The sequence below is a fragment of the Ambystoma mexicanum genome, chromosome 6p (genome assembly GCF_040938575.1).
Source record: "Ambystoma mexicanum isolate Mex_15411 chromosome 6p, UKY_AmexF1_1, whole genome shotgun sequence".
Taxonomy (NCBI): Eukaryota; Metazoa; Chordata; class Amphibia; order Caudata; family Ambystomatidae; genus Ambystoma; species Ambystoma mexicanum.
Genome location: NC_090935.1, coordinates 1,090,689,663 through 1,090,704,669, shown reverse-complemented (window position 1 = coordinate 1,090,704,669; position 15,007 = coordinate 1,090,689,663). Strand labels below are relative to the sequence as shown.

At 44.1% G+C, this 15,007-nt stretch overlaps 1 protein-coding gene across 1 annotated transcript in view; it reads left to right on the top strand.

The window, feature by feature from the left end:
• Nucleotides 1-15,007, top strand: part of HSD17B3 (hydroxysteroid 17-beta dehydrogenase 3) — a 1,348,454-nt gene that overhangs the window by 986,177 nt on the left and 347,270 nt on the right. The gene's annotated exons all lie outside the window — the stretch shown is intronic.

Sequence of the window (15,007 nt, the reverse complement as noted above, 5' to 3'; positions counted from 1 at the left end):
GCACATAATGTTTCTCTTGCATACTCTCCACACTACCTCTCTGCACCCTCCACTACATGCACTACTCTAAGACACATTAGACAACACCTCTCCCATTTATAATGCAACTATCCCCACAATAAAAATGGGGTCTGGCTGCGCACATAATGTTTCTCTTGCATACTCTCCACACTACCTCTCTGCACCCTCCACTACATGCACTACTCTAAGACACATTAGACAACACCTCTCCCATTTATAATGCAACTATCCCCACAATAAAAATCTGGTCTGGCTGCGCACATAATGTTTCTCTTGCATACTCTCCACACTACCTCTCCGCACCCTCCACTACATGCACTACTCTAAGACACATTAGACAACACCTCTCCCATTTATAATGCAACTATCCCCACAATAAAAATGGGGTCTGGCTGCGCACATAATGTTTCTCTTGCATACTCTCCACACTACCTCTCTGCACCCTCCACTACATGCACTACTCTAAGACACATTAGACAACACCTCTCCCATTTATAATGCAACTATCCCCACAATAAAAATGGGGTCTGGCTGCGCACATAATGTTTCTCTTGCATACTCTCCACACTACCTCTCCGCACCCTCCACTACATGCACTACTCTAAGACACATTAGACAACACCTCTCCCACTTATAATGCAACTATCCCCACAATAAAAATCTGGTCTGGCTGCGCACATAATGTTTCTCTTGCATACTCTCCACACTACCTCTCCGCACCCTCCACTACATGCACTACTCTAAGACACATTAGACAACACCTCTCCCATTTATAATGCAACTATCCCCACAATAAAAATGGGGTCTGGTTGCGCACATAATGTTTCTCTTGCATACTCTCCACACTACCTCTCCGCACCCTCCACTACATGCACTACTCTAACACACATTAGACAACACCTCTCCCATTTATAATGCAACTATCCCCACAATAATAATGGGGTCTGGCTGCGCACATAATGTTTCTCTTGCATACTCTCCACACTACCTCTCCGCACCCTCCACTACATGCACTACTCTAAGACACATTAGACAACACCTCTCCCATTTATAATGCAACTATCCCCACAATAAAAATGGGGTCTGGCTGCGCACATAATGTTTCTCTTGCATACTCTCCACACTACCTCTCCGCACCCTCCACTACATGCACTACTCTAAGACACATTAGACAACACCTCTCCCATTTATAATGCAACTATCCCCACAATAAAAATGGGGTCTGGCTGCGCACATAATGTTTCTCTTGCATACTCTCCACACTACCTCTCCGCACCCTCCACTACATGCACTACTCTAAGACACATTAGACAACACCTCTCCCATTTATAATGCAACTATCCCCACAATAAAAATGGGGTCTGGCTGCGCACATAATGTTTCTCTTGCATACTCTCCACACTACCTCTATGCACCCTCCACTACATGCACTACTCTAAGACACATTAGACAACACCTCTCCCATTTATAATGCAGCTATCCCCACAATAAAAATGGGGTCTGGCTGCGCACATAATGTTTCTCTTGCATACTCTCCACACTACCTCTCCGCACCCTCCACTACATGCACTACTCTAAGACACATTAGACAACACCTCTCCCATTTATAATGCAACTATCCCCACAATAAAAATGGGGTCTGGCTGCGCACATAATGTTTCTCTTGCATACTCTCCACACTACCTCTCCGCACCCTCCACTACATGCACTACTCTAAGACACATTAGACAACACCTCTCCCATTTATAATGCAACTATCCCCACAATAAAAATGGGGTCTGGCTGCGCACATAATGTTTCTCTTGCATACTCTCCACACTACCTCTCCGCACCCTCCACTACATGCACTACTCTAAGACACATTAGACAACACCTCTCCCATTTATAATGCAACTATCCCCACAATAAAAATGTGGTCTGGCTGCGCACATAATGTTTCTCTTGCATACTCTCCACACTACCTCTCTGCACCCTCCACTACATGCACTACTCTAAGACACATTAGACAACACCTCTCCCATTTATAATGCAACTATCCCCACAATAAAAATGTGGTCTGGCTGCGCACATAATGTTTCTCTTGCATACTCTCCACACTACCTCTCTGCACCCTCCACTACATGCACTACTCTAAGACACATTAGACAACACCTCTCCCATTTAGAATGCAACTATCCCCACAATAAAAATGGGGTCTGGCTGCGCACATAATGTTTCTCTTGCATACTCTCCACACTACCTCTCTGCACCCTCCACTACATGCACTACTCTAAGACACATTAGACAACACCTCTCCCATTTATAATGCAACTATCCCCACAATAAAAATGGGGTCTGGCTGCGCACATAATGTTTCTCTTGCATACTCTCCACACTACCTCTCTGCACCCTCCACTACATGCACTACTCTAAGACACATTAGACAACACCTCTCCCATTTATAATGCAACTATCCCCACAATAAAAATCTGGTCTGGCTGCGCACATAATGTTTATCTTGCATACTCTCCATACTACCTCTCCGCACCCTCCACTACAGAAATGACTCTAAGACACATTAGACAACACCTCTCCCATTTAGAATGCAACTATCCCGACAATAAAAATGTGGTCTGGCTGCGCACATAATGTTTCTCTTGCATACTCTCCACACTACCTCTCTGCACCCTCCACTACATGCACTACTCTAAGACACATTAGACAACACCTCTCCCATCTATAATGCAACTATCCCCACAATAAAAATGTGGTCTGTCTGCGCACATAATGTTTCTCTTGCATACTCTCCACACTACCTCTCTGCACCCTGCACTACATGCACTACTCTAAGACACATTACACACACCTCCCCATTTATAATGCAACTATCCTGACAATAAAAATGTGGTCTGTCTGCGCACATAATGTTTCTCTTGCATACTCTCCACACTACCTCTCTGAACCCTCCACTACATGCACTGTTCTAGAACACATTACACAACACCTCTCCCATTTATAATGCAACTATCCCGACAATAAAAATGTGGTCTGGCTGCGCACATAATGTTTCTCTTGCATACTCTCCACACTACCTCTCTGCACCCTCCACTACAGCAATTACTCTAAGACACATTACACAACACCTCTCCCATTTATAATGCAACTATCCCGACAATAAAAATGTGGTCTGGCTGCGCACATAATGTTTCTCTTGCATACTCTCCACACTACCTCTCTGCACCCTCCACTACATGCACTACTCTAAGACACATTAGACAACACCTCTCCCATCTATAATGCAACTATCCCCACAAAAAAAATGTGGTCTGTCTGCGCACATAATGTTTCTCTTGCATACTCTCCACACTACCTCTCTGCACCCTGCACTACATGCATTACTCTAAGACACATTACACAACACCTCCCCCATTTATAATGCAACTATCCCGACAATAAAAATGTGGTCTGTCTGCGCACATAATGTTTCTCTTGCATACTCTCCACACTACCTCTCTGAACCCTCCACTACATGCACTGTTCTAAAACACATTACACAACACCTCTCCCATTTATAATGCAACTATCCCGACAATAAAAATGTGGTCTGGCTGCGCACATAATGTTTCTCTTGCATACTCTCCACACTACCTCTCTGCACCCTCCACTACAGCAATTACTCTAAGACACCTTACACAACACCACTCCCATTTATGATACAACTATCCCCACAATAAAAATGTGGTCTGTCTGCGCACATAATGTTTCTCTTGCATACTCTCCACACTACCTCTCTGCACCCTCCACTACAGCAATTACTCTAAGACCCATTACACAACACCTCTCCCATTTATAATGCAAGTATCCCGACAATAAAAATGTGGTCTGGCTGCGCACATAATGTTTCTCTTGCATACTCTCCACACTACCTCTCTGCACCCTCCACTACATGCACTACTCTAAGACACATTACACAACACCTCTCCCATTTATAATGCAACTATCCCCACAATAAAAATGGGGTCTGGCTGCGCACATAATGTTTCTCTTGCATACTCTCCACACTACCTCTCTGCACCCTCCACTACAGTGTTTACTCTAAGATACATTACACAACACCTCTCCCATTTATAATGCAACTATCAGGACAATAAAAATGTGGTCTGGCTGCGCACATAATGTTTCTCTTGCATACTCTCCACACTACCTCTCTGCACCCTCCACTACATGCACTACTCTAAGACACATTAGACAACACCTCTCCCATTTAGAATGCAACTATCCCCACAATAAAAATGTGGTCTGGCTGCGCACATAATGTTTCTCTTGCATACTCTCCACACTACCTCTCTGCACCCTCCACTACAGCAATTACTCTAAGACCTATTACACAACACCTCTCCCATTTAGAATGCAACTATCCCCACAGTAAAAATGTGGTCTGGCTGTGCACATAATGTTTCTCTTGCATACTCTCCACACTACCTCTCTGCACCCTCCACTACAGCAAATACTCTAAGACACATTACACAACACCTCTCCCATTTATAATGCAACTATACCAACAATAAAAATGTGGTCTGGCTGCGCACATAATGTTTCTCTTGCATACTCTCCACACTACCTCTCTGCACCCTCCACTACATGCACTACTCTAAGACACATTAGACAACAACTCTCCCATTTAGAATGCAACTATCCCGACAATAAAAATGTGGTCTGGCTGCGCACATAATGTTTCTCTTGCATACTCTCCACACTACCTCTCTGCACCCTCCACTACATGCACTACTCTAAGACACATTAGACAACACCTCTCCCATCTATAATGCAACTATCCCCACAATAAAAATGTGGTCTGTCTGCGCACATAATGTTTCTCTTGCATACTCTCCACACTACCTCTCTGCACCCTGCACTACATGCACTACTCTAAGACACATTACACACACCTCCCCATTTATAATGCAACTATCCCCACAATAAAAATGTGGTCTGTCTGCGCACATAATGTTTCTCTTGCATACTCTCCACACTACCTCTCTGAACCCTCCACTACATGCACTGTTCTAAAACACATTACACAACACCTCTCCCATTTATAATGCAACTATCCCGACAATAAAAATGTGGTCTGGCTGCGCACATAATGTTTCTCTTGCATACTCTCCACACTACCTCTCTGCACCCTCCACTACAGCAATTACTCTAAGACACATTACACAACACCTCTCCCATTTATAATGCAACTATCCCGACAATAAAAATGTGGTCTGGCTGCGCACATAATGTTTCTCTTGCATACTCTCCACACTACCTCTCTGCACCCTCCACTACATGCACTACTCTAAGACACATTAGAAAACACCTCTCCCATTTAGAATGCAACTATCCCCACAATAAAAATTGGGTCTGGCTGCGCACATAATGTTTCTCTTGCATACTCTCCACACTACCTCTCTGCACCCTCCACTACAGCAATTACTCTAAGACCCATTACACAATACCTCTCCCATTTAGAATGCAACTATCCCCACAATAAAAATGTGGTCTGGCTGTGCACATAATGTTTATCTTGCATACTCTCCACACTACCTCTCTGCATCCTCCACTACAGCAATTACTCTAAGACACATTACACAACACCTCTCCCATTTATAATGCAACTATCCCGACAATAAAAATGTGGTCTGGCTGCGCACATAATGTTTCTCTTGCATACTCTCCACACTACCTCTCTGCACCCTCCACTACATGCACTACTCTAAGACACATTAGACAACACCTCTCCCATTTAGAATGCAACTATCCCGACAATAAAAATGTGGTCTGGCTGCGCACATAATGTTTCTCTTGCATACTCTCCACACTACCTCTCTGCACCCTCCACTACATGCACTACTCTAAGACACATTAAACAACACCTCTCCCATCTATAATGCAACTATCCCCACAATAAAAATGTGGTCTGTCTGCGCACATAATGTTTCTCTTGAATACTCTCCAAACTACCTCTCTGCACCCTGCACTACATGCACTACTCTAAGACACATTACACACACCTCCCCATTTATAATGCAACTATCCTGACAATAAAAATGTGGTCTGTCTGCGCACATAATGTTTCTCTTGCATACTCTCCACACTACCTCTCTGAACCCTCCACTACATGCACTGTTCTAAAACACATTACACAACACCTCTCCCATTTATAATGCAACTATCCCGACAATAAAAATGTGGTCTGGCTGCGCACATAATGTTTCTCTTGCATACTCTCCACACTACCTCTCTGCACCCTCCACTACAGCAATTACTCTAAGACACATTACACAACACCTCTCCCATTTATAATGCAACTATCCCGACAATAAAAATGTGGTCTGGCTGTGCACATAATGTTTCTCTTGCATACTCTCCACACTACCTCTCTGCACCCTGCACTACATGCATTACTCTAAGACACATTACACAACACCTCCCCCATTTATAATGCAACTATCCCGACAATAGAAATGTGGTCTGGCTGCGCACATAATGTTTCTCTTGCATACTCTCCACACTACCTCTCTGAACCCTCCACTACATGCACTGTTCTAAAACACATTACACAACACCTCTCCCATTTATAATGCAACTATCCCGACAATAAAAATGTGGTCTGTCTGCGCACATAATGTTTCTCTTGCATACTCTCCACACTACCTCTCTGCACCCTGCACTACATGCACTACTCTAAGACACATTACACACACCTCCCCATTTATAATGCAACTATCCTGACAATAAACATGTGGTCTGTCTGCGCACATAATGTTTCTCTTGCATACTCTCCACACTACCTCTCTGAACCCTCCACTACATGCACTGTTCTAAAACACATTACACAACACCTCTCCCATTTATAATGCAACTATCCCGACAATAAAAATGTGGTCTGGCTGCGCACATAATGTTTCTCTTGCATACTCTCCACACTACCTCTCTGCACCCTCCACTACAGCAATTACTCTAAGACACATTACACAACACCTCTCCCATTTATAACGCAACTATACCGACAATAAAAATGTGGTCTGGCTGCGCACATAATGTTTCTCTTGCATACTCTCCACACTACCTCTCTGCACCCTCCACTACATGCACTACTCTAAGACACATTAGACAACACCTCTCCCATTTAGAATGCAACTATCCCGACAATAAAAATGTGGTCTGGCTGCACACATAATGTTTCTCTTGCATACTCTCCACACTACCTCTCTGAACCCTTCACTACAGCAATTACTCTAAGACAGATTAAACAACACCTCTCCCATTTAGAATGCAACTATCCCCACAATAAAAATGTGGTCTGACTGCACACATAATGTTTCTCTTGCATACTCTCCCCACTACCTCCCTGCACCCTCCACTACAGCAGTTACTTTAAGACACATTACACAACACCTCTCCCATTCAGAATGGAAATATCCCGACAATAAAAATGTGGTCTGGCTGCACATATAATGTTTCTCTTGCATACTCTCCACACTACCTCTCTGCACCCTTCACTACAGCAATTACTCTAAGACAGATTACACAACACCTCTCCCATCTATAATGCAACTATCCCCACAATAAAAATGTGGTCTGTCTGCGCACATAATGTTTCTCTTGAATACTCTCCAAACTACCTCTCTGCACCCTGCACTACATGCACTACTCTAAGACACATTACACACACCTCCCCATTTATAATGCAACTATCCTGACAATAAAAATGTGGTCTGTCTGCGCACATAATGTTTCTCTTGCATACTCTCCACACTACCTCTCTGAACCCTCCACTACATGCACTGTTCTAAAACACATTACACAACACCTCTCCCATTTATAATGCAACTATCCCGACAATAAAAATGTGGTCTGGCTGCGCACATAATGTTTCTCTTGCATACTCTCCACACTACCTCTCTGCACCCTCCACTACAGCAATTACTCTAAGACACATTACACAACACCTCTCCCATTTATAATGCAACTATCCCGACAATAAAAATGTGGTCTGGCTGTGCACATAATGTTTCTCTTGCATACTCTCCACACTACCTCTCTGCACCCTGCACTACATGCATTACTCTAAGACACATTACACAACACCTCCCCCATTTATAATGCAACTATCCCGACAATAGAAATGTGGTCTGGCTGCGCACATAATGTTTCTCTTGCATACTCTCCACACTACCTCTCTGAACCCTCCACTACATGCACTGTTCTAAAACACATTACACAACACCTCTCCCATTTATAATGCAACTATCCCGACAATAAAAATGTGGTCTGTCTGCGCACATAATGTTTCTCTTGCATACTCTCCACACTACCTCTCTGCACCCTGCACTACATGCACTACTCTAAGACACATTACACACACCTCCCCATTTATAATGCAACTATCCTGACAATAAACATGTGGTCTGTCTGCGCACATAATGTTTCTCTTGCATACTCTCCACACTACCTCTCTGAACCCTCCACTACATGCACTGTTCTAAAACACATTACACAACACCTCTCCCATTTATAATGCAACTATCCCGACAATAAAAATGTGGTCTGGCTGCGCACATAATGTTTCTCTTGCATACTCTCCACACTACCTCTCTGCACCCTCCACTACAGCAATTACTCTAAGACACATTACACAACACCTCTCCCATTTATAACGCAACTATACCGACAATAAAAATGTGGTCTGGCTGCGCACATAATGTTTCTCTTGCATACTCTCCACACTACCTCTCTGCACCCTCCACTACATGCACTACTCTAAGACACATTAGACAACACCTCTCCCATTTAGAATGCAACTATCCCGACAATAAAAATGTGGTCTGGCTGCACACATAATGTTTCTCTTGCATACTCTCCACACTACCTCTCTGAACCCTTCACTACAGCAATTACTCTAAGACAGATTAAACAACACCTCTCCCATTTAGAATGCAACTATCCCCACAATAAAAATGTGGTCTGACTGCACACATAATGTTTCTCTTGCATACTCTCCCCACTACCTCCCTGCACCCTCCACTACAGCAGTTACTTTAAGACACATTACACAACACCTCTCCCATTCAGAATGGAAATATCCCGACAATAAAAATGTGGTCTGGCTGCACATATAATGTTTCTCTTGCATACTCTCCACACTACCTCTCTGCACCCTTCACTACAGCAATTACTCTAAGACAGATTACACAACACCTCTCCCATTTAGAATGCAACTATCCCCACAATAAAAATGTGGTCGAGCTGCACACATAATGTCTCTCTCGCATCCTCTCCAGATCACCTCTCTGCACCATCTGCACCCTCCACTACTCTAAGACACTATGCACAACACGTCTGCCTTTTAGAATGCAGCTTTTTCCACACCATATAATTTGGTCTAGCTGCACACGTGTCTCTTGCATACTCTCCAGACTACCTCATGCACCCTCGACTTCACAAACAATTTCATGAAACATTGCAAAACACCTCTGCCATTTAGAATGCAGCTATCCCCCATGATAAAATGCGGACTAGTCGCACGCACAATGGGCCTCATTCCGAGATTGGAGGTAGTCATGGCGCTAATTGCGCCATGACTGCCTCCAATAACGGTACCGGCACCGGTCTCGTTCAATGGGGTCTTACCAGTGTAGTCCGACCTTTGCATGACCGGTAAGTCCCCATCGAAAAAGCCATTCCCCATTCCCATTTGAGCCCCCATAGGGCTCAATGGGAAGGCGCTAACAACGGTACCGCAATTTGCGTTACCGTTATTAGCTCTGAAGTCCCTTAGCGGGTCCCGTCCATAACTCTTGGTAAAACCAGGCGTTGAAGGAGGGACCCGCTAAAGGAACTCGTAGTAGGGCGGTAAGGGATTACCGGCACCGGTCTCCTTAACGGTGCCCGGCATCCCTTACCGCCCTACTCGTAATGAGGCCCAATGTCTCTCTTGTATTCTCTACAGATTACCTCTGTGCACCCTCCACTACACAAACTACTCCTTGACTCATTGCACAACACCTCTGCCATTTAGAGTGCAGCCAGGCCGCAATACAATTCAGTCTGGCTGCACACATAATGTCTCTCTTGCATCCTCTCCTCATCACCTCTCTGCACCCATCCGCATGCATGCTTGACATGGTTGACTAGCAGGGACCTGGCCACCCCTACCTACCCGTATACTGGATAAAATGCATACACGCATTCCACATACTGCTTAGCCTACTACGTCCTTACTCTCTACTGTACTTCTGCACCCTTACTGCCATATGTATAGCCTGCATGTAGTTAACCTTCCGTGTGGCTTAATGTTGCTACTTCGCTGGATATGCCCCGCATGAGCGCCCCTTAACTACCTAGGCCCGCGTGCTATTAGCATCTTTTACTGGCATCATACCGCTCCGCTCTCAAACAGTAGATAACGGTCCGCCAACATGCTTATCCATTGTACCAGGCTGCTGCTCACTATGTCAAATAGCTAACTGCTGTAACATTACCTAATGCTGCTACATTACTGTATTACTGTTTCTAATGGCTGCATACATTATTGCCTAATTTGCTTGTTATATTCATGTCATGCACACCTTGTCAGTAACTAGCACTATTACAGATAGATTTGTCCTGTTTACTTTTCATCCATTTGCACTCAAGCAGCACCATTTTAGCAGAGCATTCTAAATGCTGCAGATCATACATCCTGCACTCTCATTGAAATATTTATTCTGCATCCTGCTGTGAGATTGCCTATTGTTGCTGCTGAACACATATTCCCACATTTGTTACACCAGCCTAATGCTTACTGTTCACCCTTGTGCACCTACTCCCGCATGCACCCTACATCCTGTATCAACATTATTGCACCTCTCAACTGCCACTATTTACCTAATTACTAACTTGACCTAGCTATCCACAGCTATTCACCCGCTTGACCACAGACTCTAGCCTTCACCAGGCCTTAGCCAGCATTTTTGCCTCCTACAATGGCTACTCTAAGAAGGGCAACTCTTGCCATGACAACATTTCTCCCTTTACTCCACAACATCCCACCACGGAACTGCAACAACATGGCTCTTCCACGTTACCCTGAACTCCTATCGCCAGTAGATTGGATAAACAGATTTGCTTGCCCGCCTACACCTCTCACTCAATGCCCCACACCTCTAGGAAACATACACTTAGGGTCACGCCTCAACATACCCACTACTGTTAATTTGGACATAGCTTGCCCTACGCATCTTATGTATGCCACAATTAGCTATCGCACCAGCCTGAGGCACAAGTCCTATACAATGATCACCAAACAGACCAAGATTCTCACATTGCAGACAACACTCACCGAATCCCTAGTTAACCAGGATTGCACAACACCCCACAACCCACTACCCACAAATGCTACCCCAATTTCCACCTCCATTAAGGGTGCTCTCATCAATGCACGCTCATTGGTAGCCCACGCCACCGATGTTGCAGACCTTATCACTGCCAACCACTGAGACTTCATCACAATCACTGAATCATGGCTCCACCAAGCAGCTGGTCCTACATTAGCCTTAGCCATCCCTGACAACTACGACATCTTCCGCGCTGACAGAAAAACTGGAGTTGGAGGGGGAGTGGCCCTTATTGCTAAATCCAACCTTGACATTAGAGAAGCAACTAATACTATCTTCCCCTCAGCCGAACTCCTTTCCATCAAACTTCCTCTAACACCCAAACCATTCTCCTACACATTATATATAGACCTCCAGGTGCCCTGTCCACCTTCGAAGAGGATATCTCTCTTCTAATTACCACCAACATCAAACCTACAAATCCGCTATCTTAAATGCTAAAAAAGAGATTTATAACCTGAGAATACACAACACCAAATCTGTCAGGAAATAACTATTCTCTATTCTAAGAGAACTCGAATCACCACTGCCACCCACTGAGGACTGCATCAAGGATAAAGCCTGCTGCAATAATATCCAACTAGCCTTAGCAAATAAAATTGCCCTTCTACAGGCCAGAATAGAGTCTAAAAAAGTCAACCTCCCTGCTAAAGACCACCTCAGAAGCAATAAGAGCCACACCACTCCTGATTGCCCCCTTTTCTACTTTTCCCCAGTCACTGCGGATGAAGTTGTAAAGATGATTGCCAGCCTCAAACCCTCCAACTGCGAAGGTGACCAGTGTCCGGCCTCAGTCATCAAGGATGGAGCCAAAGATCTAGCCCCATTTATCACTTCTCTGATTAATTCGTCTTTTAAGAACTCAGTTGTTCCCAACAACCTCAAAGAAGCCCGGGTCCTCCCCCTTCTTAAAAAACCCAATCTAGACCCCAACACTCCCACGAATTATAGACCCATCACAACGGTCCCTTTTCTCCTCAAAACACTAGATAGAGTGGCATACCTCCGAATACAACAACATTTAGAAGACAATAACCTTCTAGGCTTGCGACAATCTGGCTTTAGACCCAGACACTGGACCGAAACAGCCCTCCTGGATCTAAAAATCCAAATGGACGAAGCCAAAGACAAGGGCAGTCTGGCCATTTTGCTCCTGTTGGCTCTATCTGCTGCCTTCGACCTGGTTGACCACCAGATCCTCACACAACACCGCTCTTCGGCTGCCACATTCTCCCAGAATGCCACCAAATGGATTCAGTCATTTTTGTCTGATAGTTCGACTAGGGTCTTCGCCCCTTCAGCTGCTGCTGACCCTGTCCCAATCCATTGTAGAGTTCCCAGAGGTTCCTGCATCTCTCCTACACTTTACAACATCTTCACCAAGCTTCTCTTTGACTGTCTTGATGATCTGGGCGTCAGCTACATGAATTACGCAGATGACACCTAGGTCCTCATCACACTCACTGGGCGCTATGAGGAAGATGTTGCAAAACTCAACAAAATTTACCTAGAAATTCAAGCCTGGATAGCCATAAACAACCTCTGTCTTAACGATGACAAGACGGAACTGCTCATCGTAGGTTCCCAGGCTCGCCTTAATAAATTGGACACCAGGTACCAATCTTTCACCATTGATGGCAACATTATAAAAGTCTCCAAAGAGGTCGAAACACTAGGTGTGTACCTCGACTCCACCCTATCGCTGAAAAAACAAATAAATGCCACCATCTCATCTACCACCTATACCAACAAACGTATTAATGCCTGCAGGCCATTTTTATCCGCTGCAAGCTGCCTCACCTTATCCAGAGCATTTATATTATCCAAGCTAGACTATTGTAATACACTCTGCCTTGGCACCACTACCCAAAATCTGAACAGACTCCAGATTTTGCAAAATAACGCTCTTAGATGCGCTCTCAACCTACCATGTAAGGCCCATATCTCCACTGCCAGTAAGGAAGTCCACTGGCTCCCCATCTGAGACAGAATCAAACTAAGAACTCTTGTAATTACACACAAATGCCTGTCACTGACTGCCCCACGTTACCTGTCTGACAAATTCTCTAGACATGACACATCCAGACCCACCAGAACACCGTACCTGCACCAACTGAAGATTCCCAAATTCAATCTAAAAACTGCAGGGGGTTCTATCTTCCCAGTTCTCACTGCACAATGTTGGAACACACTCCCTCTATCAATCAGATCGGAAGCCTCCTTCTGGCCCTTCAGAGTCATGGTGAAATCGTGACTCTCTGCCTAACAAAATGTTACCCGCCCACTCACAGACCAGATTCCGTTACACCTCTCGCGTACGTTTTAGCCTACAATTGAACTGGACCACTCTGTAACCCGGTCCTATACTATCTATCCTGTCACCTTCTGTATTCTTCTATGTACCATTGAATGTATGCACTTTTGTCGTGCAACGTTATGTAACCATGTTGTCCACAAGTTTAATGCGCCCAGCTACCTGAGGGTTTGGCCGCGCTTTACAAATAAACAAACTAAAGTAAACTAAACTATAACTCTCTGAGAAATGTCCCATACCTGGACTTCTGTCCCGCAAGTGTGTTTAACCTACGGTGCCTTGGGATCATACCAATGGTGAAAGGTGCAATACAAATGACAATAACATTACCTTGCATTACATATCCTGCAAGATCTTACACACCCATTGCCGAAATGTGCACATTCGAAAAGTATTTGGCTGAAGGAAACCTCCATCTGAAGCAGGTTCAACGTTTATTGTAAGTACGCTATGGGTAAATAGGCCCCTTAGAGGTGGAGCTAACTTTCTTTCAAATATATCCCCACATTTCACCTTCCCATGGGATATTACAATCCACTTGTCACTGGATTCAAATGGTCATATACCACCAAAATATATCACTACAATAAGAATGTTCTGACATTCTGAAATTTGAATTATCTTAGCCATAGTTACATAGTTTAAGTTAGTAGCATCAAGGGAAACGTTCCTATTAAGCAATGCAATATTTTTCAATATATCCAACATCATTTTTATAAGTTCCAAAAAGTGTTGGAAATCAGAAAGAGGCAGAAGGAAATCCCTCATTAAAGTGGGAAACAATGTGCACTTTATTTGCACCACAGCTGGGCAGTGTATTGGACCTCTTTAGTACACCAGTCGTGCTAAAATGGGGACATGATGGCTTTTCATACTGCATCGTTCTCTTTAATTACAGGAATAGTTTACATTTTTGTAAACAAAAAGGAATTTAGCTACACCCCTGCTGAACCATTACTGATTGTCAACAAAAGCGCTCGGATATCTCCGAAAGTCAGGAAATGTGACTCCTCTAAAGCTCCAATTTCATTTAAGATTAGTAGCACCAACACTTGACCTGCCCTTAATTCCCAAATAAGTTAACAAGGAATCTGTTTTTTGATAGAAGAAATCTGGGAGCGAGAGGAAACCTGGACAACAACTGAAGATGTTTATTTTATATTCTTCTGACGTTTTGTAAATTTCAGCATCACAGAAAGTTGTTCCAAAGCAAATAATGAAATGTAAAGGTAGATATGAGAAGAAGAAGAGGTACAGTTTGGTGACT